The sequence below is a fragment of the Pogonomyrmex barbatus genome, unplaced genomic scaffold (genome assembly GCF_055798465.1).
Source record: "Pogonomyrmex barbatus isolate J1 unplaced genomic scaffold, ASM5579846v1 scaffold16, whole genome shotgun sequence".
Taxonomy (NCBI): Eukaryota; Metazoa; Arthropoda; class Insecta; order Hymenoptera; family Formicidae; genus Pogonomyrmex; species Pogonomyrmex barbatus.
Window position 1 is genome coordinate 3,744,737 of NW_028297112.1, and position 26,656 is coordinate 3,771,392.

At 37.3% G+C, this 26,656-nt stretch overlaps 3 long non-coding RNA genes across 5 annotated transcripts in view; 2 read left to right on the forward strand and 1 right to left on the reverse strand.

Moving 5' to 3' along the window:
• The window catches only part of LOC148937133 (uncharacterized), a 205,996-nt gene that overhangs the window by 90,158 nt on the left and 89,182 nt on the right, over positions 1-26,656 (forward strand). The window lies entirely within an intron of this gene.
• Positions 15,736-17,628, reverse strand: LOC148937134 (uncharacterized). The gene is made up of 3 exons (XR_016138617.1): positions 17,389-17,628; positions 16,963-17,117; positions 15,736-16,203 (listed from the first exon to the last, which is right to left on the reverse strand). It is a non-coding gene; the product is annotated as an uncharacterized LOC148937134 (long non-coding RNA).
• LOC148937135 (uncharacterized) lies at positions 18,546-26,213 on the forward strand. Its single transcript, XR_016138623.1, has 2 exons — positions 18,546-19,072; positions 24,977-26,213. It is a non-coding gene; the product is annotated as an uncharacterized LOC148937135 (long non-coding RNA).

Here is a 26,656-nt window from a genome sequence, read left to right on the forward strand (position 1 = left end):
AAATACTCGAGAATTACTACTAGTGCGTAGGTTTTTTTAGCTATACAAATCACGCGTGATTTTTGCCACGTTGAAAGAAATGGCGTAGCGAGCTCATCTACGTGTACAGGTCCGTTTTCAATTCTACTAGGGGCAACGTCAGTATTAGTTCCGTTTAATTAGGCAGGTAACGGGGCGGGGAGCTGAATTGGATCGGCTTGCATGTAGAGAGAGAGTAATCCGAGAGATCCCGATTGATCGAGGTAGAGGTCCCCTTGTAGTATGTTCATGTTAATAATATCTACATGTTCGATCATATCACACGAATGTCGCGAAACAAGTTTTTTTTTTTTTTTTTTTATAATCGATAAATGAAGAAGTACAGATTACAATGTATATTAGATATTTTGTTTCTGAATTTCAAAGAAATTGAAATGTATTTATTTTTTAATCTACGATGTTTTTCATTGCATTCACATATTTTACGATTATTATATATGTTAAAAATTTGAAGTTTGGGAAATTTCTAATTATCTGAAAAATATCTGAAAAGCAAGTTTACAATAAATAATAAAATATATAACGTTACTCTGGTATTACTTAAACATTTGTTTATTCTGGAACAGACCGACTTTTCTACTATTTATCTAATTCTGTATTGTTATAAATGTTGCGTATCGTACCTACTTAGAAAAGGAGATGATATAAAAAGTCCGTTAAAAATTATACTCAAGTCGCACTGATGATGCTCTTATGATGTCCCTATAATTTCGTAACATATTTCATAATATTAAAATTATATGAAAAACGAATCCCAGAAATGACGCTCAGAAAGAGCATCAAAAGAGCGAGCTTGCTCGGCCATCATTTGCATCTGTCCTAAGAGTCTGCCGGATCTTTTGCATGTGACCCGTTGCGACCGCGCTGCAATTTTCGTGCTCGCAGTAGCCCTTGACGCTTTTGCAAAGGCATGCGCGAAAATCCGTGAATCTTTGCTCCTGTGAAACGGTGTCGGTGCTGAAAATATGTACGCGAGAAATGAAATGACAAAGAGAAAGAAAGGCTCATAAGGGGAAAGACACTTTTATGACGCGAAACTGTGCGCGGAACGAACGACGTAAAGTAACATTTCGAGGAAGCGCAAAGTTGACGATGCAAACAACGACGAAAGTTTATAATACCGATTTGAATTATTTCGGAGAAAATATTTCTTTGTCTTATACAAAAAAAGTCAGCCTCTTTGAACTGAATGAGACCGATTAATAATAGAAAGCTAAATATCAGCAACATAAAAGAAATTGGAAATATATTGGAAATATATTTTAGTGAATTAAGTAATTTTCAAAAACGCTTTATTTAACATAATTATTGATTTGAGTTTCAGTTATTGAAGATCATAATGATTATTATTTATATTTGAATAATTATCCACAATTGAATAATTATAGTCGGGCAAATTCACTTTAATGTTTACAGGATAAAGGAATTGGATATAATTCCAAACTATGACGAAATTATATGAACCTAGTATAATTGTAGCATTATCGCATAGATTAATTATTCATTATATTAATATTGATATATGTTTCATAATTGTAATAAAATTAATGATGCAATAAAGTCATATATTAACTTTCGAAGTATCAGGCTGCACTCAGGATGCGCCGAACAAAATCGTCGATGGCAAATAATTAATCAGATTTCTTGCTAATATTTAAAATGATAAATATATTAATATTCATAATAATAACAATAATCTGAAGAGATTTCTGTATGCGTTGCGAAGAAAGAACTTCTTTCTTACATATATATATATATATATATATATATATATATATATATATATATGTGTATATATATATATTGTCATAGATTTCGACTTGATATCTTCTAACTCTAAGGAGGTGAATTTAAAATTGAAAACAACTTTTAATATTTACTACAGCCACATGGCAACCACGCCGGGAGAATGGAAAGAGTTTCGAACGCCTCGCTCTCAGATACTGAATCGGAAGCGTGGAAGATCGCTGTACCGTCGAAAGAGACAAGAAGGCAACATCGACTACTGCCTTGGCGCTTTCCCGTTCCTCTTCCTCGCTTTCCGCCTGTCTTTCCCCGTGATGTCGATTTCCATTCGGTTCCCATGCGTTATGCATGGCAGCGGCGTAATTCGCCTGGCGGTTGCGGACGTACATATCAAAATTAACGCGCCCTTGGCGATGTGGAATTTCTATCCCTCTCGAACGGCCGAAAAGGCACTAGCCGCCAGTCGGTATCTCTGAAAATCCAACGCTGCCAAAGCCGGCGCGGACCGGCCGACGAGGAATTTGCATTACTAATGCGCAAACTGCGTCAAACGAAATACACCAAAGTGTTTTACGACATATGAACGGACGCGCGCTGAATAGAAGCCAAACGCGCTTTTGTGTGTGTGTGTGTGTGTGTGTGTGTGTGTGTGTGTGTGTGTGTGTGTGTGTGTGTGTGTGTATGTGCGCCTATGTGTGTTGATGCATGCCTGTATTCAATGTGGATGCGCCCAGTGAACGTATGAAGCCCAATCATTCAATTAACCCTGTCCTATACGATCCTCTTGATGCGATTTTATTTAATAAAGCTAATGCCGCTTATGGTCTCGCAATGGCCACGACTGCGTCTTCATTAACCCTTTCGCCGCGACGTGGTCCAGTTGAAAACCAGCTTACACCTTGTGTGGTGTTACTAAACCATGCTGCTGTTATAATCGCAGTGTTATAATCTTACAACAGCGCGCACGATATTTTACGAGCTGACTTAAGATTGTAATAATGAATTTCCCACACCGCTACGTTTTATCGTAGAAGATCGTTGCCGCAGTTCAATCAATGAGTTATCTTCATTTTTATTAGTCACATTAATAGCATATTCATTGATTCGACATGTCTATAATACAAATTCCAAGATGATTATCTCATGTATAAATGTATGTGATGTGTAACTGATGTATCTGATTAGGTCATACGTTTGATTATTCATATAAAATTATTGCAATTGAAAAATGAGCTATTGAGCGAGAGATATAAAAGACGTTATGTGCTTTCGGATTAAGAGCCGTTGTCTCAAATAATGTTTAACGGGCTAGTTTAATTCGAGAAGCAGCAACACGGTGAATATTGAATTTCAGAATTTTCGAAAGAATTTCAGATAAATTCCGAATAAATATCTAACTTTAGTAACAACGCTCTTTCTAAAATATTCATTTTATTACAGCTCTCTCTTGCGACGTTTTCAAATTTTTTTGTGATCTATATCTCCCTCGAGAAAATTCTATTATTACCCGACGTGGATTTCGGATTTAGAAGGGCGAAAGGTGAAATTCATTAAGAACCGTCTAATTATTATCGTGGAACGTCGTCAGCGTATGATAATGCTCTCATTGCGAGGGAGAAACTCTCCGTCGACGCAACGTGATCGACCGGTGGAGGTGCCAATAATCCACCGGCTGGCGCATTGTTCGGCAGATCGTGTGTGGGAATGATTCACCGATATGATGTGCGACAATATCTTCTTAATATCGGTTCACAGGGTGCGATCATTGCGCCAGCGGATTATCGTAATGAGAGTTCCTGAAGTATCTAGTTACGCGCGCGCGACTTGACCCCGACATGTCCCTGCCTCCCTTTTCTCTTCCTCTTTCTCTTCTCTCTTTCTCTTCGCTTCGTTATATGAATAGAACTAGCCCTCGGATGATTTTCATCTCAATAAACTCATCTTTATTACGCGCCCGCATCACCCCTTTTTGAAAAAAGATCGTCGAGAGTACTAACCATAGCTGTCTGTGCTGCTCGATGACGCAAAGCGTATAGTAAAAATAAAGGCTTGCATGATACCCAAAAAATAAAGTCCATATTCATGTAAAGCTTATTTAAAATTAATTAAAAAATAATACTTATTAGCTGTTTGATGACTATTAGATTGATTATGCTTCATCAGAAATGCTATCCCGTTGTATATTCTAGTTTTATTAATGATAATTTGATGGAGGACAATCATTAATTTAATATCAGGTATTTCATTTATGTATAATGCTAAATACATACCGCAATTAATTCATGCATATATTATGCAAAAGTTACAAATAATGTGTCTTTGTACACGCATTTTCTGTACTTTATTGCAAAACTGATGACTGGAACAGATTTTTTTTAAGCATATCTGCTTTTCGATAAAAGTGTAAATAAATATGGCTTTTCTTTTCTTAATTTTTATTAAGTTTTTAAACTTTTTTGCGCAAAGTGTTGCAAATTGTAACATGAAAATTTAATTAATTTATATTTATTGATTATTATTAATATAATTAATAAATTTCTTAAATGCTTGCAACATTTTGTTATACATCATCCCGTACGTACGGAATTCTCTCAACAAATGTAATATTTAAAAATATCGAAAAATATGAAAGGTATGTAATTAATGTATTCTAAAAGTTACATAGTCAATATACATTTCTGTGTGCGGTGAAAGATGTTTATTTAAAATCATACACTATCATACTTTTATAATCCACAATTGAAATAGCATATTTAACAGCGACGATTATTCGCGTACGGAAATAAATATACCACACGAACCACGTTTACATTATTGAAATATGCTCCAATTGCGTACGATATAAATCGAATGGTATTACATTTCTATCAGCTCTGATTCAAACGCCATCATCGATTCGGGACCATTAATTATCCACGGGATGCAATTAATTCCTCGAACCGCGATGACTCCATTCCGTTAACCCCACTATGCAAAATCTATTTTTTTTTTTATACAGAATGCATACCAGCGACGACTAAATGGAATTAAGTGATCATAACAAGTTAAAATTATATTTTTGAACAAGGAAATATCGATAGGAGTAATTACTGTATTCTATCAATCAACTAATCGTTAATATCAATACTGATTATTATATTGATTTTTACATTTTATTCAAAACAGTATAATAAATTAATATTAATAATCAATGAATCAATTTACAACATGATTTTACAATTAGTTTACAATATGATACAGAAAATCGCATATATCTTACAGTTCGGTACAAGATATAAGTACATTTCGTTTGAATGCGTGTTAAAGAAATAAAAAGTAGATAGTAGTCAGAAGAATTAATAATAAAAATATTATAAAAATATATACATAAATGTATTCTATAAAAATATATTCTCTTGTAAATATCAGTGACTATCAGTAAATATCATGAACTAATAATAATCCATACTCACATGTTTATTGGTATTTACCAGATTGTTTTTTTATCAAACGATTTCGCGCGCGTTAATTGCTGCTACAGTGGAGGGTGGTAATTGCCAGGGGGGACGGGGGGGGGGGCTGAAGGCGCTGTCGCGACGATCAAATCGCGTTTATGTGCTTTCCACGAATACGCACGTTATCCGGTTTATGGGTGGTATATGCAACTCGGCCCACTGAAAAGCGAAAACGTTCGGAAAGTGAAAACCGACGGGGAGACTCAGCCGACAATCCAATGAGTCAGACGAGACGGCCGAACGTGCCTACTTTTGAATATTTATACGCACGCCGCCCACTCGCGAATATTAATTTACTGCCGTGCAAAGTACGAGCCGTGTCTGTCTGCTGGCCGCGTTGGCGTGCGTCATGACTTTGCGCGTGCACACGCACACACACACACACACGCAAAGTGTGCCCTGCGACGCCCTGCGCCCCGTGTCGCAGGGAGCGTGTTAGGCGGCAGTAAAAGTCACCAACGGATGTCATTGTCAGTCTAATTAGCGTATTTGTATAGATTGTGCCGTGCAATTTTGCGCAACACGCGACTAATCCGCGAACTCTTGGATTGGTATTGATTATTATTTTAATGCGCATTGTCCTAATTTAGACGTCATTCCTTTCCGCTTGCGTCACTTTAAACTAAGGCAAATTATCGAATTGATCATTGATATTGAATTGACCATTTTAATTCTTGTCATTCGTTATCTGAATTGTGAACAAGTTACAATATTCTTTCTTCTTTCTCTTCACAAAATTTTTATTCATTGCAGAAACGTGTTTGTCTTTTTGTCTTTATTATTTAGTTTAACATTTATTCCTTTCGATTTTTTTTTAGTTGATATCAAATTAGTGTTTCGTTTTACGTTGCGTAAAATTTTTAAGAGACAAAATGCCGTCTTTTGTATTGTTCACTTTGTCTAAAGTTCAAATTTTCACGGCTTCAGTAATGCTGTACGGTACCTGAAAGTAATCATAGATTTTATGCAAGCGTTTGCTTCACGGAACACCTGGGAGTGACTTAGCGCATGCAATTCCAACAAACTAGCTGCGCGAAATTACGAGAGAATGAAACCTCGCGAGATTCGCAGTAGTATTCATCGTTTCGCCATTATCCGTTTATATTGTTTCCAGATTCCACGTCGATCAAACGTTCTCCCAGCCGAACAATTACACGTCTCTGCCTTTCCGAGCGCAACATTTTCGAAAGGTCAGTCGTTACATTAAAATAGGTCGTTCAGTCCTGTCTCTCTTCAACCTCCCTCTCCGTATCACACCGTTTCTTTCTCTTCCCGCGCGTCTACCCCTTTCTTCGCGGAGAGCGAAGGTACGATTCGAAGATAGCCGCGGCCGTCATAATAAAATTAAATTCATATCTCTCGGATCGGGAGAGCGCGATAGCTACCGCGACATGATCTCTCGCTTATCGTAAGCAAACACGTATGTCCTCTCTCTCTCTCTCTCTCTCTCTCTCTCTCTCTCTCTCTCTCTCTCTCCTTCTGTCCTCGTCCGCGATCCCTCCACGTCACGAATAGTTTTGATTCATGGGACGGCCGGCGAAGCTGAATGTGCGTGCCGCGCGCGCGCGTGTATGCGTATGCGTGTGCGTATGCGTGTGCGTATACGCCCTCCTACGTGCCGCTACATCTCGAGGTGTGCATTTCTCCTCCTTCCTGCCGAGACACCGCGAAATCCGACACTGCATACCAGTATCCCCGACTTCCAAGCCCGGCCCCGCTTCCCGTCTCTTTCGCGCGCGCCACGTTTAAACACGTGTCAACATGTCGGTTGACATAGATTTTTCGTCGAGATAGAGAACCCGAAGAATAAGACGAGCGAGGACCCGGACTTGAATGAGAGCCCGATCGACTCCTCGCTCTGGCGTATGAGAAAGGGACCGAGGAGGCGGGGCACGGGGTGGGAAGCACGCGGAGAGGACGGCGGCACGGCACGAGAGGCAGGAGACGGCATCTCTCTTCCGAAACCAGTTTGTACTTCTGGCGGACAAGAGGAGCTCGTCCCCTGTACTCCAGAGAGCGAGATGCTCCGCGCGCATTTAACACCAGGAGGCATAGCACCGCTGCATTGTCGGGTTTGATCGCAGTAATGTCGTTGCGTCACGTTCCCGCTTAATTAATGCCTCTTTCCGGAGAACGGACCAAACGTAATGGAACGTAAGAATAAAACGTGAAGGGAACCAATCTAGGAATCTGATTACTGTATACCAAATCGCGCGCGGTAAAAATCTTTATTCTAGTTGAAGAGGTACTTTTATTTACTAGAAATATCGGGTTTATATCGTATGTTGCCATTTTAAACGTTATTGATTATGATAATCATAAGGTATATATTTAAAATAATTTTAAATAATGATAATAAGTACAATATTAAAAATGTGTTGCAAACTACAACTGCATATTGCAATTTGGCGTATTCATATTATTATGGTTATGAAAAATAAAGATTACAACATCTATTGTCAATTTGTCTAATATGAAATAATGTGATAATTATTAAAGGGCAATAATTTAAGTGAATAAATGATCAAATTATATTCAATTTTGTAAAATAAATCCTCCCAAATTTCGTTCGAAAAAACCGTTGTAAACTCGATTTGCTGAGAAAATTTTTGCTACTGATAAACGTACTAATTAACAAAATTTATATATATATATTTTTCCGATTGACAAGTATCGATATCAATCGGTAAAACAAGCTGTTCGATATATTTCCATTTTCTATGTTCGTAGCGCACACATGAATTATCCTTACCGCGATACACCTTACCGAGGTGTACTATTCACAAATGTACGTACGCAAATGCGCGCTACGGGGCGAAAGTTGCGATATATCCGTTATAATTTCCTACCGAAGAGGTGAGTGCACGGGGAGATGTGTATTGCTTCTGTACGTAGGAACCATTTGTTCCGGAAAATGGTGCAATTTTGTCTCCCTGGCGGAACGTCGGAACAAATGCAATACCTTCGCGACCGTAATTTAAGCAGCGGGCCGCGTTGTATTTATTCAGGAATATATAAGGGATCTCTCCTCTCCCTCATTTCCGCATAAGGTTTCTACATTCTGTAATTTCTGTTAGATACGTGTTTAACATGGCGGTAGATTCGTCAATACTCTTAGTGCCGGATACATGCGCTCAGCGACGTCTTTCCAAAATGATTTCATGCGATTGCACAGCGGAGTAAAGTTTGTTAATCGTGTAAGCCGTGATAATTGAAATTAATGACAATTTTCTCTCGAAATTATGCCTCGAGAAAATTATCCGGCGAATCTACAATAAAAAAGTTTTTCCATCAAATTAATGATACTCTCTCTCTCTTGGATAAGAGAGAAAGACAGGTATCGAACAATGCACGATATGATATGACAATATATATATATATATATATATATATATATATATATATAAAATGTGAGATTGAAGGAGACTTTTAGATGAGATCGATCCAGCACATCGAAGTTATGGACTTAACGAGGCCCTAGTATATGTAACGCCTCGGGCGGTTGCCTAGTTCGTCCCGGAATAGATCTGCCTCCGAGTCGCAAACAGGTACACAGTACATAGACTAACATACGTAATTGGCAATTACTCTGCTATTATTTCACGCAATTCTTGTGATACTGCAACCCCGTCTCCGAGGATTTAATTTAAAAGCATTTTCTGTACAAATTTCTTAATTTATTAATTGCAGTAACATTACAGTGAAAAATAATATAAAAATTTTCTTAAAACCTGGATAAAACATTGATAAACTCAATGAAACGCTGTTTCTGATAACAATACAAATTCTCTTTTGATAAATTTTAAGTTTATTTTAGAATTTAGATTTATTTTAGATTATTAAATATTAGATTTTCTTTTTAATTTAATTTAAAAGCATTTTCTGAACAAATTTCTTAATTTATTAGTTGCAATAACGTCACAATGCAAATAGTATAAAAATATTTTCTTAAAATTAGATTCATTGATAAAATCAATGAAATGATATTTCTGATAACAATACAGATTTTCTTTAATTAAATTTTAAGTTTATTTTAGAATTTAGATTCATTTTAGATTGTTAAATAGGTTTTTTAAATTCAATTTGAAAGCATTTTCTGAATAGATTTCTTAATTTATTAGTTGCAGTTACAGTGTAAATAGTGTAAACAGTGTATTTTCATAAAGCTTGGTTCATAGATAAATTCAATGAAGTGATATTTCTGATAACAATACAATCTTTCTTTAAGATAAATTTTAGGTTTATTTTAGAATTTGGGTTCATTTTAAGTTACTAAAGAGATTTTTTTTAATTATAACTTTTAATTTTCAAAAAGATCAAGATCTCTAAAAATTACGTCTAACGATCTTTTGATATCGCGCTAATGTTTGAAAAAATAGCGTTTTAATTTTATTTTCGCACTCAGTATTCCTATTGCGATGCTTATTCTAGCAATAGTATCTCCCGCTCGCGGGACTAAAAGGACTCACCTTCGCGCGTTTCACTGTCGAGACTCGGCACGGTCGGCAAAGTCCGAAGGGGGGGAAAAAAAATCAACGAGCAGGAAGAAATCAAGATCCCTCGCGCGCCCTCGGGCTTTCTGCTTCCCTCGGAGGGGTGAGTGCGTGCGTGCGTGCGTGCGTGCGTTCGTGCGTGCTCGCCTACGTGCGTGTTCGGGATCTCTCTCGCGTGCGGCGTGAGAACTCTTTTTCGGGCCCTCACGAAACGATAAAAAGTAGACGAAGAGGAGGACGATGTAGCACCCGGGAGCCCCCTTTCTCTCTCTCTCTCTGTTCCTCTGCTCTCCTTTTCTGTCTGCTTTTCTCTCGCCCTCTTTCTTCCTTCCTTCTGCTCTCCCTTCTCTTTTTCCTACTCCTTCTCTCGTCTCACTTTCCTTCTCCCTCTCGATCGCTTCCCTTATTATGCGAAACGGCACACGAATCTCAATGGCTTTGCGTGATTATTAATTAAGATGTTCTTCGCCGAACGATTCGTCAATGAAGATGTCTCGACTCACTATCCCGTGGCTGTCTTTAGGTTGCGTTAATTATATCTGCAGATAAACGTTGCATCTATTTCTAATTTGTGTGTTCGGCCATACACGAATATGTGATATGAGAATGTGCTAAGAGGAGGAATCGTCAAAGATCTTGCAATGTCTTGCGACTGCGTCTAGCCAAGTTAATTAGTTTGATTAATCAAAGAACTTCTGATTGTCGCGATCGTTCCCGTTCTTGGAAAAGGGCGAGATCAGTGATTGCGAGACAGTGGCATGTAATTCAATATAATTAATATTAAAGAGCGTTTATAATTTTAACATTTTGCGATTGTGAGATGAGATCATTAGCTGGGACTTAATCATTCGTATATTTTGAATCCTTTGAATCCGACTTGTGACGATCTTGGAATCAAGAACAGGCTGTCCACTACTGACTGTTACTATCATTTAGCTATCAATTGGCTGTCGGCGAACAGGGTTACTATGCACTGTTGGACACTTCTTCCTTCGATACTCGTATCCTTTGTCGGCGATTCAAACATACGCAGTTTCACGAATGCTTGATTCGCGTTAGCATTAATTGCTGTTAACGCTTATTAATTAGCTGCAGCGCTGCACGATTCCCAGTCACTTGTCAAACGTTCCTTTGATGTAGCACTTTGATCGCGTGTCCATAGCATACATTCTTCCTTCTGCCGATCCACAGAAGCGATGATTCTTGATAAGTGGTAATTATCCAGATATTAATTAGTCGTAATCTCACTTTTGCAATTATCGTTCCACCGTGTAGTTTATATTTTAATTGTTTTTCTCTGCGATAATGTCTTTATCTCGGGACAAAAGAATGATGGTCGCAGTCGCGCAAACATCCGTTAATTATTAAAGTGTAGCATACTGTTATTTATCCGCCTGATAACAAATATTACAACTCGCGTCTGTCAAACAGCACATGTATTAACTTTGTGTTCGATCGTTTGTTCGATGCTTCACTTTGGTATTTACAATCACTTTTGAAAAAAGAAGATCCTCCTTTCTATCAGGAAACCAGATTCATGCAACATTCATGATCGACAAATGAAAATCCTTAATGCATCGATCCTGTTTACGATCGGGGCTTCATCTACTAGCAACTCCGAAACTCTCGCAATCTAAAGGGACATGACGAAAACAGCGATCGAGTCTCGCGTATTTCTTGTTTTTCCTTTGCAATCAGCTAATTGTCTTTCCCTTGAACGTTTTAGCTCGAAGTGCGTTTATATATTCGCTACGCATTAAACACAATCGCGCGCGCAGAGTGTTCCTGAAATATTCATTCGTGAAGTAATGATCGACCCTTGCGTTTCTTCCGCTTTAAAAATTCATTCACGAGATGAGTAATTGACGTAGACGCCTGTTGGTTTTCTGAAGGTCGTCGATTAATAGCGGTTAAAGGCCCTGGTGATCCGTCTTCGGTATCATCATCCTTATCGTCAGATATTTCTTATGGATTGAGAAACAAATTTCTCGGTATGCAATGAGCGCGATCAAATTTTATTTTGCATTCTAGAGTCCTTTTTCATAAACGGAGCCACTGATTTCTGCCAATTTTCGCTTATCATCGACTCAAATATAATTCTTTATAAATCAGGATGTGAACTTATAGTTCTATGAACAATCGAATTGAAACAAGTCTAGCAGCACGAAATGCGCTCAAGTTAAATTATATTTCACATCCTATCTTAGGATCGCCTTATTGATTTACAAAGTTTGAACGATGGTGTATAAGTGACCAAAGTAATACAAATTTTCTTAGTTTCTGTTAGATCACTGTTTACGTTCTAGGAGTTTCGTATCGTTCTGCGGTCAATAACGAGCAGCGGCGATGCAGACTCGTACGTTAAACGAAGTTAAACTTCACCTTCCATCCCCCGAATTACTCTCGACGAATTGGGACACGAAGTTTGAACGATCTCTTTCGAAGAGTAGCAATTGGATTAAGATAAGTCCCTCGCAGTAGTCTCGGGTCACTGAATCACTTTTTATAAACCGGAAACTTGAAATCGTTTCGCGATTTACTACGCGAGATAGAAAATAACTGATTCTGATAAGCAGGAAATATCAGTTACAAGTGATGAAATCAAATCACATTCTTATCGTCAAATATCGTCAAATTTTTCCTGTGTGAATTTCTTAAACCATTCGTCACTCTCGTTATATGTGAAATGATTTAATAAACAAAAGCTATATAAACCGTTCGATCGTTAGATCAAGTCATGCTTTATTTTATCATCTGATTTTTTTCTTTTACAAATCACAATTGGACCGATTTCATCAGCCTCACAGGGTCACTGGTTTACGAATTCAAACTTGGACACAAGGATGAAAATGGGAAGAGGGAGAGTTCGAACGGGGAGGTTGCCGATGAACGGCGCGCACAAGTCGGATTAATTACACTGTAGGATTAATCAGTAGCCGGAACTCACTCGACTGAGTGGGTCGCAACAGTGAATGCTTCACTGTCGCGGTCACTCGCGGCGACCGCATCGCGGGACGCATCTCGTGGGCATTCGCACGCGGACTTCCGGTTAGCCGGAAGCGGCACGCACTCGAGAGAAAGCGCACCCTCACGCGTTCTCCCTCTCTCCCCCCTCTCTCTCTCTTTCTTCCTCCCTCCTTCCCCCCCCCTCTCTCTCTCTCTCTCTTTCTCTCGTGAGTGGCTGGAGCACTCCGATCGCACTCACCCGCCGATCACCGGTAGCGTGCGCTACCAAACAGCACTGATTCGACGAACCCCTACACACAACAGATGACACACACAAACACGCGTGACACACACCGACGTACACCGGATACGGTACGAGAGCCTATCCTCCTACTATCCTCCTCGCGCGTCCGTTCGTCTTTAAGATCGTCGAAAGGATCGAACACCCCGTCCGGTCGATTCTCTTCCTGAGAGAGTCACGTGACTAGTTCACCGTTCTAATGATGTCACGATGATGACGTCGTAGGGAGCGAACCGGCACAGCGATCGTCCCGAATCAATCGGGACGTCCGTCAACTCCAAGGGAGACACCCAAATGAATTCGTCAGATCGCGATCCTTTCTCGAGGGCGATGTACCCCTCGATCGCGCTCGCGGAATGACGCGTGACGCGGCGATCGCGACTAACGATCGGCAAAACGGGATCGGTCCTCGATCGGTTTTGCGCGTCCGGGCCGTCTGAATGGACCACCGTGATCCGGCCTCGGAACACACGCTCGTTGGACTGTCGTTCGGAGCAGCTCGGGCCGCGGTTTAGTATCAACGTTCGTTCTTGGCTTGCGTCGCGCCCCTCCCGGGACGCCGGCCGACGCCAATCGAGTGCGCGTATACCTACTACGTGCACGTACCTGCGAACCTGCAGGAGGTGAATCCACCTCCGCCTTTCCCGCCCAGCCTGAATCTCGACTGCGCGACCTGCACACGCGCGCATCCCGTTCTATGCGATCCCCATGTATACGTCTCTCCACCGCGACGAATCTATATGCATACGTGTTTGTATATGGAATTGACATGTATGGAATCTACACCCACGATTCTCGTTCTTAATCTTTTTTCCGCGGAACGTAGATCAATGTCAAACGGGGAGGAAATTCCACAGTACGACGAATCATCAAGGCATCTTGCGCACAAGTGATTAAATGGCGCTTAAGATGATTCAGGTTGTAAAATTGTTATGTGCCAAATGTCCGATTTTAATTTTATTAGGTATGAAAATGATTAATGCAATTAAATTTTGCGTTAATTTGCTTAAAGATTTCCTCAATCTCCTTTTGCTTCAGATATAATTTTGCAAATTTCTTCTCAACACTTTTTCAACTCTTCCGATAAAAAGAAAAAATCAATACTTAAGCTAAGTCTGCTACATCTCCCGATACCAACAAAATACTTTGTATTACGAGTTTGAAAAATTGGTTCTATTTTTTTATTATAATAATAATAATGACGGATTAGTCAAAAACGATCTGAACACCATTTTTGATAGAATCAAATGCATCGTTTCGAGTTTACACTTTTTTTAATCAGCAGATGCCAATCTAAATATCTTTAAGTATTCGTTTAATGACCAGTCTGGCATTATTTTCTCTTCCCTCTTTTCTCCTTCTCCCTCATGCATATACATGTACACGCGCTCTTCTACTTGCGCGTGAGCCCAACTCGACCCGAAAGCGGATCGATAGAATGAAAATGGGTTAACGTTTTACGATCCCGCCTCGCGCCGCTAATTTCGTGCATATTCGGATTAGCAGATACGAGGCGAGATATCCAAGACCGGAATAACTGCGGATTTCTTCGTTTTGTTCCTCTCCTTTTTCTCTATTTTTCTCTATTTTTTTTTTTTTCGTTTTATTCCCTGCTCGGCGAGATGTAAAAATGCGGAATTACCGCACTCTTATCAAAAGCGTTACGGACTTCGTGCTTCCTGCATGCGCTTGCTTGCACGGATGTTATCGGATGTCGTACACGACATATGGATGGATGTATACCGTTTTGTACGCTTCGTTATCCTGCGAATGCACACGGATCTGTGCCTTCGCGAGGTTCTTTGTATTTGTGAATATTTTTTCTGCGCGTCCTGTATCTAGCACCCAAAAGTGTGTCGCGGTGTATATCTATCAGCTGTATACAGCTTTTGCAAGTAGCTGTCATACCGAGTGAACAGAAGCACTAGCAATTGACAGGTCTGCATGTGACAAACGTGGCAACTGACAGTTTTGTCGAAAATCATTTGCCAGCAGCGTTAGATTCTCTCTGTGAAGCTTAAAAAAATATGTTTGCCAAACATAAATAAGAGAACTAGATTATAGATATTAACAATATTGCAAACTCTTGCATCTCGTATTGATTGAAAATTATCAAATCTCCTGAATATCTCATGATTATATTATTAATTGTTTGTAAATAATGGAGACATAATCTCTTACTCTTTAGAATATTTTATTTCTTCCTTTTAATTATGCACACTAGCTTTACGATATAAATAAATAATATTTTATAAATATACAGTACTATTATTTTGTTTCTCAAAAAATATTTTACTTTTATCTTGCGATGTTTTAGTTAGATATAAAATATGTTTAAATAAAAATGGAAGTTTTACATGTCATAATAATGATCTCTCATTTGCGATAGGAATTAAGTTCTCAGCATATATATTTATTAATTTACTTTTTAGTTATTTGTATAAATATGCAAATGTAGAATTATTGTATTAACAGTCACAATTTTAAAAGAGAACGTTATAAACAATTCAATATGTCAGAGCTCAGTTATATGTTAACAGTAGTATTAGTTTATTATGTAATATAATAATGACAATTTTATGATCGAGTTTTGATGAGACTGAATTTTTTTATACACGGGAACAATTACATTTTTCGAGAGTTTATTTTTTTCTATTACACCGCGACGCATACTCGGATTATTTATTTTTCGCGCGCGCGCGCGCGCGCGTGTGTGTGTGTGTGTGTGTGTGTGTGTGTGTGTGATGTATTTTACTTTTTGATCGCAGTCTTTTCTACCTTGCCGTACACTTGAAGGAAAACGCTGGAAGTGTCGTTGAAAGTTTCGAGCACTCAGTCTCACCATTATTGTTGGTAGTCTGCTAGAGAGAAACGCGGAGGAAAGCGCCTATGCGTGCGCTCGTGTACGTACGAATACGCGCCTGTGCGTGCTGAGCGTGTGCGAAGGGCGGATTTCATAGTCCATGTAGTTTGGCATCAATGCGAAATCTGGGGTTGGTTTCAGACGCACGATAAAGCCATTTCAAATTGAATAACAGATTTCTGGGCGCACAACAAAATGCACTTGCCACGGAGGTTTCCGAAGCCTAGAAAGGGGATTTAAGCAATGCTATGTGTGCCTTTCTCTATCTTCACGCATGACGCACACGCATTCACACGAGTGTCTCTCCGCTGAACTTCACCCCTGAAAATGGAATTTTTTTCAATTATACTTTTTGTATACGTCACGCATATAATAATTTCTCATTCGGAGAGGAAAAGAATTTGTTCTTGAAAATTTTAGAAATAATCGTTTTCTGAAAATTTTACCGGCTTTAAAATTCTATTCATTTCTTTTTCCCCACAATTTAATTCTCGATAAATGCATTCATTACGGAGAAATAATTATTCAAATTGAATTCTCAATTATTACGAAAAGGAAATATTGCTTATTATTACATTAATTTTATATTAAGCTATGACATTTTGGAAAATTAAATTGCTCCAATAATAGTCGTATGAATGAAAATGATGTGACTCTTTAATTAGTCATGTCATCGGACTCGTTGCTATTCCGGAAACGATTCCAGATAAATCCGATCTCGGGATTCGATTGCGAACCGCAAACGGATTCGGCGTGTGTGTTCCGCTGAGTAAATTTTCAGGAATGCTTAAAAAGCCTGATAGAAAACCGCTAATTAAAAGCGTTATTTTGTCATCGTCCGACAATTCTCCAGAGATGGAGAAAAAAATCATTTCCTGCTTATCCGAATTAAAAAATTCCAGTTTGAATATGTATATATTGATACAGTCCGATGTGATAAACATTTTACTTTTACACTTTATCTGTTGCATTTTTTTAATATTATACTTATGTACAAAGAAGTATTTTTAATTATTTTTAATTTCTGTATATTTTCTTTTTAATCGCCGAGTATATGTTAGCAATTATTTATTTACTTACAGTTTAATGTTAATAACGTTGACAAATTTGAAGTCCTTAAATAACTTTTTGCGAGACCTTATTTCTGTTTGAATTTCCCTGTATTTATTGTCGCTACATCGCAACAATGAATGTTGCATCGTTACTACATATTCCGACCGAGCTTTGACACATGTCTGAAATAAAGAGAAAGCGAGTTTGAGAGATACCGCATTACAATACATTACAATTTTAAAGCAGCGCGAACTAGCGAAATCACTTGCCGGGCACAAGCGATATACATTCCAGCTCACAACTTCGAAACCAGCTCTCTTTCTCTCTCTCTCTCTCTCTCGTAAGCTCGCACTCTCCTCTCGATTAAGCCGCGCGATTAGGACGGGCACCGTATTATAGAAGTCCGTTTGATCGCGGCGCTTTGATCAACGCTGTTACAAAAAACAGAATTACCATCCGTTCGCCACCGCGCCCGCCGATAACATAGTCAATTCCGGGCAGTTTCCAACTTCCGGCGTTTGCCCGCGGAACTAATATTTCGAAACTTTTCACGGCGGTGACACGGCGACGGTCTATCTCTTTTTCCCCTCTCCGTCGTTTCGCTTCCTCGGCGACTCTCGCGCGAGACTCTCCCGAAACGATATGAACTTTGAACGCGAGAGAGAATTCGAGCAGCCGCGCGTGTTATGTAGATGGTCACGTAGATGGACTGGTACAGCTTCCGGAATCCGGTGGCTTTTGTTGCGCGAGATTAGCATGCTCGCCTGATGGAGGATTTATTCATGTACAATTTAAACTAAGCCGACCAACGCCGGCCTTTGTTCGCGTCTTGCATCGCGAGAGAACTGACTAGTCGTTGAAGATTGAATAATAGCGAATCGTGAAGGATAAACTGAAATCGATACACACATATATATATATATATATATATATATATCTTTCAGTGCGAAACATAATGTGTGATATATTTTGACAAGAATATTTTCTTCTACAGCGGTGATAAAATCATATTGTAACGCTTATTACATAATAAAAATATATTTTCGTATTAATTAATTAGTATATGACTAATTGATCGAGATTTTTATATGCTCTTTTATCGAAAGTTCGAGCAAGAGACGTAACGCATTTTGTATTTTCCTTTAATCAGCGCACGAAACGTCTAACTCGATAAGCGGAAAGTGCGAAATCAAGAAAATGCTCTCGATGACTTCCGTTTTCTTATTCGCATGAAGATGCAGTTTGCCGCGGCAACGTCGTTATCTCGTGACACTTTAACATCGTTATCGGCAGTGGATGAATATTATCCGAAAATTCAATTCCTTTCACTCTGACAACAATCGAGTAAAGCGGAGCGGAGCGCAAGCCGCCGGAGTTACTTTATGCTCGGCGCGATGTCAAAAAGGAATCCCGATAGACTGCATTAATCGTTCGGTCGTTCGTTATCGCATAAATTGCGCATTCTCGTCGCGAAATGAATTTCCCGCGTTTCCTAATCGAGCGGAAGTGATTTAATGGCGTATTTAATCGCCGAATAACGTCGTGTGCGATAAAACGATTCTTTGTCGTTATACGTCGAAATGCGTTTTATGACTGAATAAGGATGATAGAAAATGAGACGTCATGAATTTATCCCAAGATATTGTCCTTAATTAAAAGAATATACATAATTTTCTTTATGCAGAGATATGTTGATTAATAGTGTGAAGAAATGATTAAAACATTATCAAGTTGTTTGATACTTTTTTAATTTGGTCTATTTTATTAAAATAGAATTATTATATTATAAATATTAAAATTTAAACGATGTATTCTCATTGCAAACGCAATATGATTGACGAGTTGTGAGAGTTTGATGGACAAAACTCCAATTTTCTTAATGATCAAAGGCTATCTCAGAATGCCACTTTCCTGTTACAGGCAAGAAGGAGGAAAGAGGGGAATCAAGTATCGTGAAGCTTGCAAAGACATTGTGTCTGCAATTAACAGAGAAATGTACTTTGCAAACAATCCTCCCCTTCGCACCCCCACGTACCGACGAAATGGTAACAACATGTGTCACGTGTACGCGTTCTCACAGAATCAGCCCGGAGTAGCATTTACGAACAACAGCAAACACGTGTCGCACCTTACTAAAGTATGCATTACAACGGGGTAACGGTAACATTAATTGCTTGAAAATTAATTCCGGCGTAAAACTCGCCATCACGGATTTGCTGAACACCGTGCCATATATACCGGTAGCGATGGCTTGATATATCTGTTAATAATATATTAATAATTGTCAGAATTAGAGGATTGCTCTACTTCTGCAAATAATATGCTTTTATGCTATATTTTAGAGCACTGAGTTCTATTAATTTTAAATACTTTTCTTAAATAATTTTCTGATTTCCGCTTATAAATTATTTGACAACATCAAAGATCAAGAATAGAAATGACTTAATTTATATAATTATAAGGATGATTTAAGTATAATAGTATAATAAAAAAAAAATATGTTAATTTTCTTTTCAGTTTTGTAATACCAGATTCTCTCTCCTTTATTTGTTAACAGGATATATAATCGCTATATAATCTTCGATGAGATGTTTATTTATATTATGATATTATTAATTTTTACATACATATTGCAATGTTTTTTTAATTAGAATAAATATAATAATTTTATTTTCAATGTTTTGGTTTATTATAAAGAAAAAGATATACATCAGTTTTTAGCTTCAATTTTTAAATAAATGAAGAAAAATGTGTATTTCAATAAATAAATAACAAGAATAAACACATTAAATAAGATTCAAAATTTGATCATGCTCTTCTTTTCTAGGCTGTTGTCGGAATCAGCATCACGCAATGACGATAATTTCTTTTTGCAATGCGAATTCCAGGACGCCTACGTATTCGCTTCTTAAACGGCGGTGTAATTGCTCCGAGGACTTACGTTTTTTATGGGGAGAGTGCGGTCGGCTATCTTTCCCAAATCAGTTTTTTAATTCAGTCGTTTTATCGCTTCGCTTAATGTAACTTGTCCGCGGGAATCGTAAAGCTACAGACGGCAATTCCCGGCGGCGAGATGAAATTTTCATTGACAGAAACGCAGGTTCGCTTAAGAACGAACGAGGACATCGCACTCGTTCTAAATCTTGAAACAGCTACATGCTTTAATGGCCGCGCCGCTGAAAAAGGACGCGCACCGAACGAATAATGGCCGACATGAAAGCAGCGTATCGCGTATTCCGCCGTTTATTCAATGCTATGTTTTATTTCACGCCGCTCCAGCTTTATTATCCCTCTCTTAGTTTTTCGTATAAAACAGCGCGCGACTGCAGACACTGTTTTCTCATGTTGAATTTATATCGATTCATGTTATATCGACAGCATTATGCGAATCTCTTATTTTAATCTTTCTTTTTGATACTTTCGTGCCCCTTGGAATTTAGGATGGAATCTCGTGGATTATTGTAAATTATTCTGTTCATACGAAATATTTCCGTTCTTCCAAAAATATTCTTTTGCTCTTTTATTTCCGAAGAGAAACTTCAGAAATATTTCTTATCTATGTCAAAGAAGGAACATAAAGGCCTAGCATTTACATAAGAACTTTATGGAAAGGTCAAATCATGATAACTTGTCGAACTTCAGAAGTGAGAGAGATAGTCATTTGCATAACGGTCACACCTTAGCGTGATATGTGCGTCTTACACCGTCGTTAAAAGATTATCAGGAAATAAAATAAAACAGTCAATTTGCGCTAATAAATTAAATAGCGAATGCCGATGTGTTTCGCTACATAAAAGGAGGGGCGTCGTCGACGGCGGCTTCGGTTTAACGATCCTCGACACCTTCATGCACCATCGGCTCGAATAGCCTCGCGACTGGCTCGGTAATTATCTTCGACCGGAGATGTACTATTAGTGATCGCGGTTTGACATGTATAGTTCTTATCATCCCTCCTCCCCCCGTTATATGTTTCCTCTCGTTTGTAACCCGTTCTCTCTTTGGAAAGTCGCGTCGCGTTTTGCATCCTTTCACACCATTACGAGACCACCTCTCCGATTTCTTCGCCAATCCGCCATACTTACGCAATGTTTTGCACTAATTAATGTCAGTTAAGGAAGAAGAAGAAAAGTGGAAAAAACATGGGAAGAAACATATTGATGCATTTATACGATTGAAACTTACGAATGAGAAATTTCGATGCAAGTCCTTGGATTTTTAAAATATATATGTATATATACACAAACAATATATATATATATATATATATATATATATATGTATATATAGAAATATATATATATATAATATTTATATTATTAGATAACTTTATATTTGTTTCATTTATATACATATATATATATATATATATATATTTATTTATATTTATTATACATTTCTTTTTTACTTAAGGTATATTTTAAGATTATTGAAATTAACAAAATTCGAAATTATTATATTCGAAAATAAATTCTAAGAATAGAAATTAATTTGATGAAGTCAGAGAAAAACATTCCCTTATGAAATTAATACTTTGCAAAGTGGCTTGTTGGCCGTTGGCCTCCTGCATCGCTTTTGATCCTGACGACGACATATACGTTGATATAATCGAAAAGCGCTTTGTGATTAACTCTGTCATCGAAATTGCTTTCATCTTGTCGACATGGGGTGTTGAAAAAAAGTATATTAAATCGAAATTGTCAAAACTTTATATGGCGTTTGAAGTGTGCTATACAAAGTTACAAATTGATCAAAAATTAAAATGATCAGCTCTAACAAAATCCACACATATACACCAAATATCATTGTGTTACAAAAGATCAATAAGAAAAATTCATTATAACTTTCTCTGTTATTAATAATAAAATTATGAAGCTTTTAAATATTGTTTAGTGAAAGTTTATTAAATTAAAAATTTAACAAGTTGTTAAAAACATTGAAAAAAGCAATCTTGCATAAGCTATAAATAAGCTTTTTAAATTCTTAAACTATTTAAATTTATAATTATATAATTATATAATTATATATTATATAATTTGCGTCAAACTTTAAGATAAAATTATATTTGTGATATGTATTTTTTGATATTAATTTTATATTTTAATATAATTTTTTCATATATGATGTGTATGTATTTTCTATTTTTCTTTAAATGTTTTGTTATATCAAATATAAATATATAAATATCAACTAGAATTTTATTTTATACTCTCATAAGAATTACTGAGTTCAAAATTGCTTACAATTAATAATAACGGAGACTGAAATAATTTGCATAAAGCAGCGAAGAGGCAATTTTTATTTTTAAAATGGGTTAGGAAGTACAGAGGAGTACGGAGATTGAAAGGTGTGAAAGAAGAATGGTATGGAGAGTTGCCATGGCGTACTACAATCCGGTTGTGTATCAGGTATAAGTGATAAAAATGGACAGCAGGCTCGATCGGTTCAGGGTCAAACCTCAATAAGCGTAAAGGCCGCGTATAAGTAATTATAAAAGAAGATTTCAAGTGTTTCGCGCTGCAAAGTATTAATTTTTTTGTCTTGATTTTTTAAAATTACATTTCTCAAACAAAGCACGTTTCTCTCACAGAGGTCTACATACTTAACTGGATCTAACTGCAAATCGTGTACTACATTTGAATATTAAAACGATGCTTGCTACCAAAAGAGCTGACAGGATTAGCCCTTGCGCATATGTCGCATGTGTGATAATGTAACACGAGAGGTCTTGTTACACGCGTTTTTACACACGTTACTCTAAATGATATAATTTTGGGACGGCCTGCAGCAAGCCGTTTTACGCGTGAATTACACGATATGTGACAAAAATAATTTACTATCAAAACCAAAAAAAAAAATGGAATTATAAAAATGACACAAATTGGTCGATAAAGTTTTCATACGTGCATAAATATTTATTTGCGTAAAATTTCACACGTCTCTCTGTCCTTCGAACGTCTATTGTGAATACACGCGTATGGAATTCTGATGATTCATCTATTTTGTGGACACCGCGTAAGGGAAACGAACACAGCATTCCTCGGCATTCTGCAAAATGACTTTCCCGAAACGTGATTTGTCAGAATCTTCCGGCGGAAACGCAGAAACGATCGGCTCGCTCGACTTTCGGTGCGGTGAATTCGCGAGGAATTCGTGGAATGTCGCGACGATCGACGCTCACTCGAAACTTTACGAAACAGAAAAATTAGATATCCGTTGTCTGTCGTCGAGATTCGAGGCCACCTCGTGAATTTCCTAGGTGGAATGACGGCGTAGGAGGAGAACAGAGGGGAGAGGTGAGGAACGCCGTATGATGTATGGGACTCTAAATCGAATTTTCGTTCGTTTGTAAACTTTGTTTGCCCGAAGAGTAGCAGGCTTAAAAGGATCTCCCAGCGCCGGGAAGTAATATTTTCTCGTTATTCGAGAAAAATTTAACAGCGAAGTTACGTTTTCGGAATGTTTGCCGCATGTTGCCGATAAAAATGAATGAACAATTATCTTTTTAAATTCGCTTCTTGTAAATTGTAATAAATATAGACTATCTTTTGTTTTGTTTCTCAAGTATATTCTAAAGTATGCATTTATTTTATCAAGAATATTATTAATATTATAATTTATTCATTTAATTTAACAAGAAAATTTTATGTCTAATTTTTCTGGACTTCACTTATCTTGTTAAAAAAAAAAGTTCTAACTTTAGTTTTCAAAATTAAATTTTTCAAGGAATCTAGGATTTAATATCTTTATTCCAATTTCCCTTTATTACTTGTATTTGTAACATATCATAATGTAACAGAATAAATTTTTAAATTAATGTTAAAGTGAAGACAAAAGATAGTTTCATTTTAAAAATATTGTAGAAATGTATGTTTAGAAGATTTTTATTGAAAAACTGTCATATCTCTTATCTTGTTTATCATACAAAGTTTATTATACAAAGTGCTTTTTGTAATATGCATTTGTAAAATGTCATGCTACACTATTACAATGTAAGAAAAGGATTCATTTTCAAATATGTCAAGTTGTCACTCAGATTAATCGATTAATATTACAATAAATGTATAATTAGCCGTGATTAATATAAGATAATTACTTAAGACGGGAGGAAAATCAGCGTTATAATCGGTTTGCCTTATTCTCGCGCACAAGCAATGATCGATTTCCGTCGTTGACTCTCAGAGAGTCTCCTCGGTTTCTCCTTCTTTTTCTCGTCCTCTAAAGAGCATCTTCTTGCCGCGGCGGTATTCCGGCGTTCGGATGACAGTGATCGAGCACTGTCATTCGAGCGGACAACGCATGCCTTACAAGATTCTGTACGCGCCGGCAATTACGCTATCTTGGGAATGCCTTGTATCGCTCGATTCTCGCTTTTCGCGGCATTAACAAAAGTGCTACATACCACCATCGGCTACTGAATACAACAGCGGCCGAACAAATTCTGATTGGTCCCGGCAGAATTGTCGCGTCGAGACGGAATTGTAATACTTGGTGTCTCAAAGACTTGTCGAGGTGTTACGTATTATCGCGTCTTTATTAAATATTTTCCTAAATACACGGATATTTCAAATATTAAAAAAATAGATAAAGAGAAAGAAAGACAATTAATTCACGCGTTCAACTTCCATGAATTTTGCATATGCAAATTTTATATGTAAAATTCTGATTAATGAGACATGAATTTTTCAGAAATATATCAAGTTAGGAAAAAATATTGATCGCAGTAATTATAAAGTAAAAATACAAAAATTAAATTTAATAATAAATTTAATAGTAAATTTAATAGTAAATTTGTAATCTTTATAGATCTAAATTTAATTTGTGTATTGTGTGCTTTTGTTATATAAAATAATATTGTACTTTTAGTATCTACAAAATCAAATAATTATTATATATTTTGTTGCTCCAAATTTTTGGAGCACTTTACAAATATTTCTTTTTAATTAACTATTTATATAATTAAATTTCAATCATAGGAAATATGTAAAAATTAATAGATTTACTAGCGAGTATGTAATGATAGAACCTTTTTATTCCTTCACAGGGATCAATACCAGCACTGCCGCTTTTTCATGAAGCCGCTCCTGTTAAGAAATCCATCGTACTGGGCCTTGTGTACCCTTTTCTCAATTTTGCACATGTGTTCGTAAGCATCTTTTTTTGTGAGGGCGCCGTATTTTACGCAAGCATAAAGTGCGCAGTATGTCGTTTCTGTCGGTGACAATGCCATGCGTTAGCAAACGTCCCCGATCATACGATTATAATAGTTATATCATAATTCAGCGTAAAATAATCTATACAAATTGTACAATAAATACGGAAGCTTTAGAATAATTTAATAAATTTAATATAATTTTCAATTTCATTATTTTTCGCTAACAGAAGAAATCGATGCTATTATCTGCTTTATATTTTTGTGCTTTACGACAAATATTTTTCAACGGCTATCAGTTTGTTTGTCGCTCTTCAGTACTGTGCAATTTCGATTTACTATAACTTCGGCCGTACAGAATTCCATTTTGAAAAGATGACGATGTCGTAGGGAAGATCGACCGACCACTTTCGATGAACGCTTGCGGTCGGTCACTGTCAATCTTTATGGGGCCTCGTGGTCGATGGACATAATTTAGAGCGATGCAAATGTTCCCATAGCGATTTATCGCGCACGCTTTTGTTATGACGTCCCTCGGAATTACAGCGGGACACGCGTGTTTCGCGACCATGGCGGCGGAATTGTGCAACATCGAAGAAAGAGCCGCAGAAACGCGCGCGTGATTGTTCACGAACTATGCGCCATTGTATCATGATTTTTAATAAGAAATTTCTTTTTTTTTTAATATAATGCGATATTAGGATATTAAATATTTTAATTAAAAATGAATGAAAACTGCGAATATTTCCATTAAAAACTTTTCTCGTATTCCGAAACCGAATTGTTGGAATATATTAATAAATAAACTAACTACTTTGCAATTATGATTTTATTGGAGAAATAAATATCTGTATTGCTGAAAGAATGCGTCGTAAGAACGTCGTGTTATGATAATATCTGGGGAATTAATGACTTGTGATTAACGATTAGCCATGATGAAAAATATTAATTAAATAAGATTGATTGATACGGATACAGGACTAAATTATCTATTCCTATATTTTAAACAAAGCCATATTGCACACGCGCACAATGTGTGATTAATAAATATAGCGAACATAACTGGAGATAAGAAAGTAAAGCAATAAATAAAAGTAATATCTTGGTATAATATTTAACTCAAATATAAGTTGATCAACTCTCGCTGATGTCCTCCTTCCTCTTCGATTTACGTTCGAGCATTCAAAAATTTTCGCTGCACAGCAGCACTTTCATATATAGCATGTTACATCAAACAATACCGGTGGAAACGCGGAATCGTGGAAACATGATGGGAACAAGGGAAGGAGCCGAAAATAAATGAGACGGTTTAAATTTCAGATGCAGTATCTGCAGGCCGCGCCGGATGTTGTATGCACATCTTGCTCGCGCTCAATTTTGCAGGTGCCCTGTAATATTTGCTCGCAAACACGTCTATGTACACGGCCGCGCCGTTTGCTCGTCTTACACTCGCCTTGCTGTTTCTGCTCATCGATCCGCCTTGCCTGGTGTTTACAGGCGCGCGTCATTTGCCGACAGATCAGTAATTTGTGGATGTTCATTCAATCATCGTGGAAGAAGACCGGGTGTGGC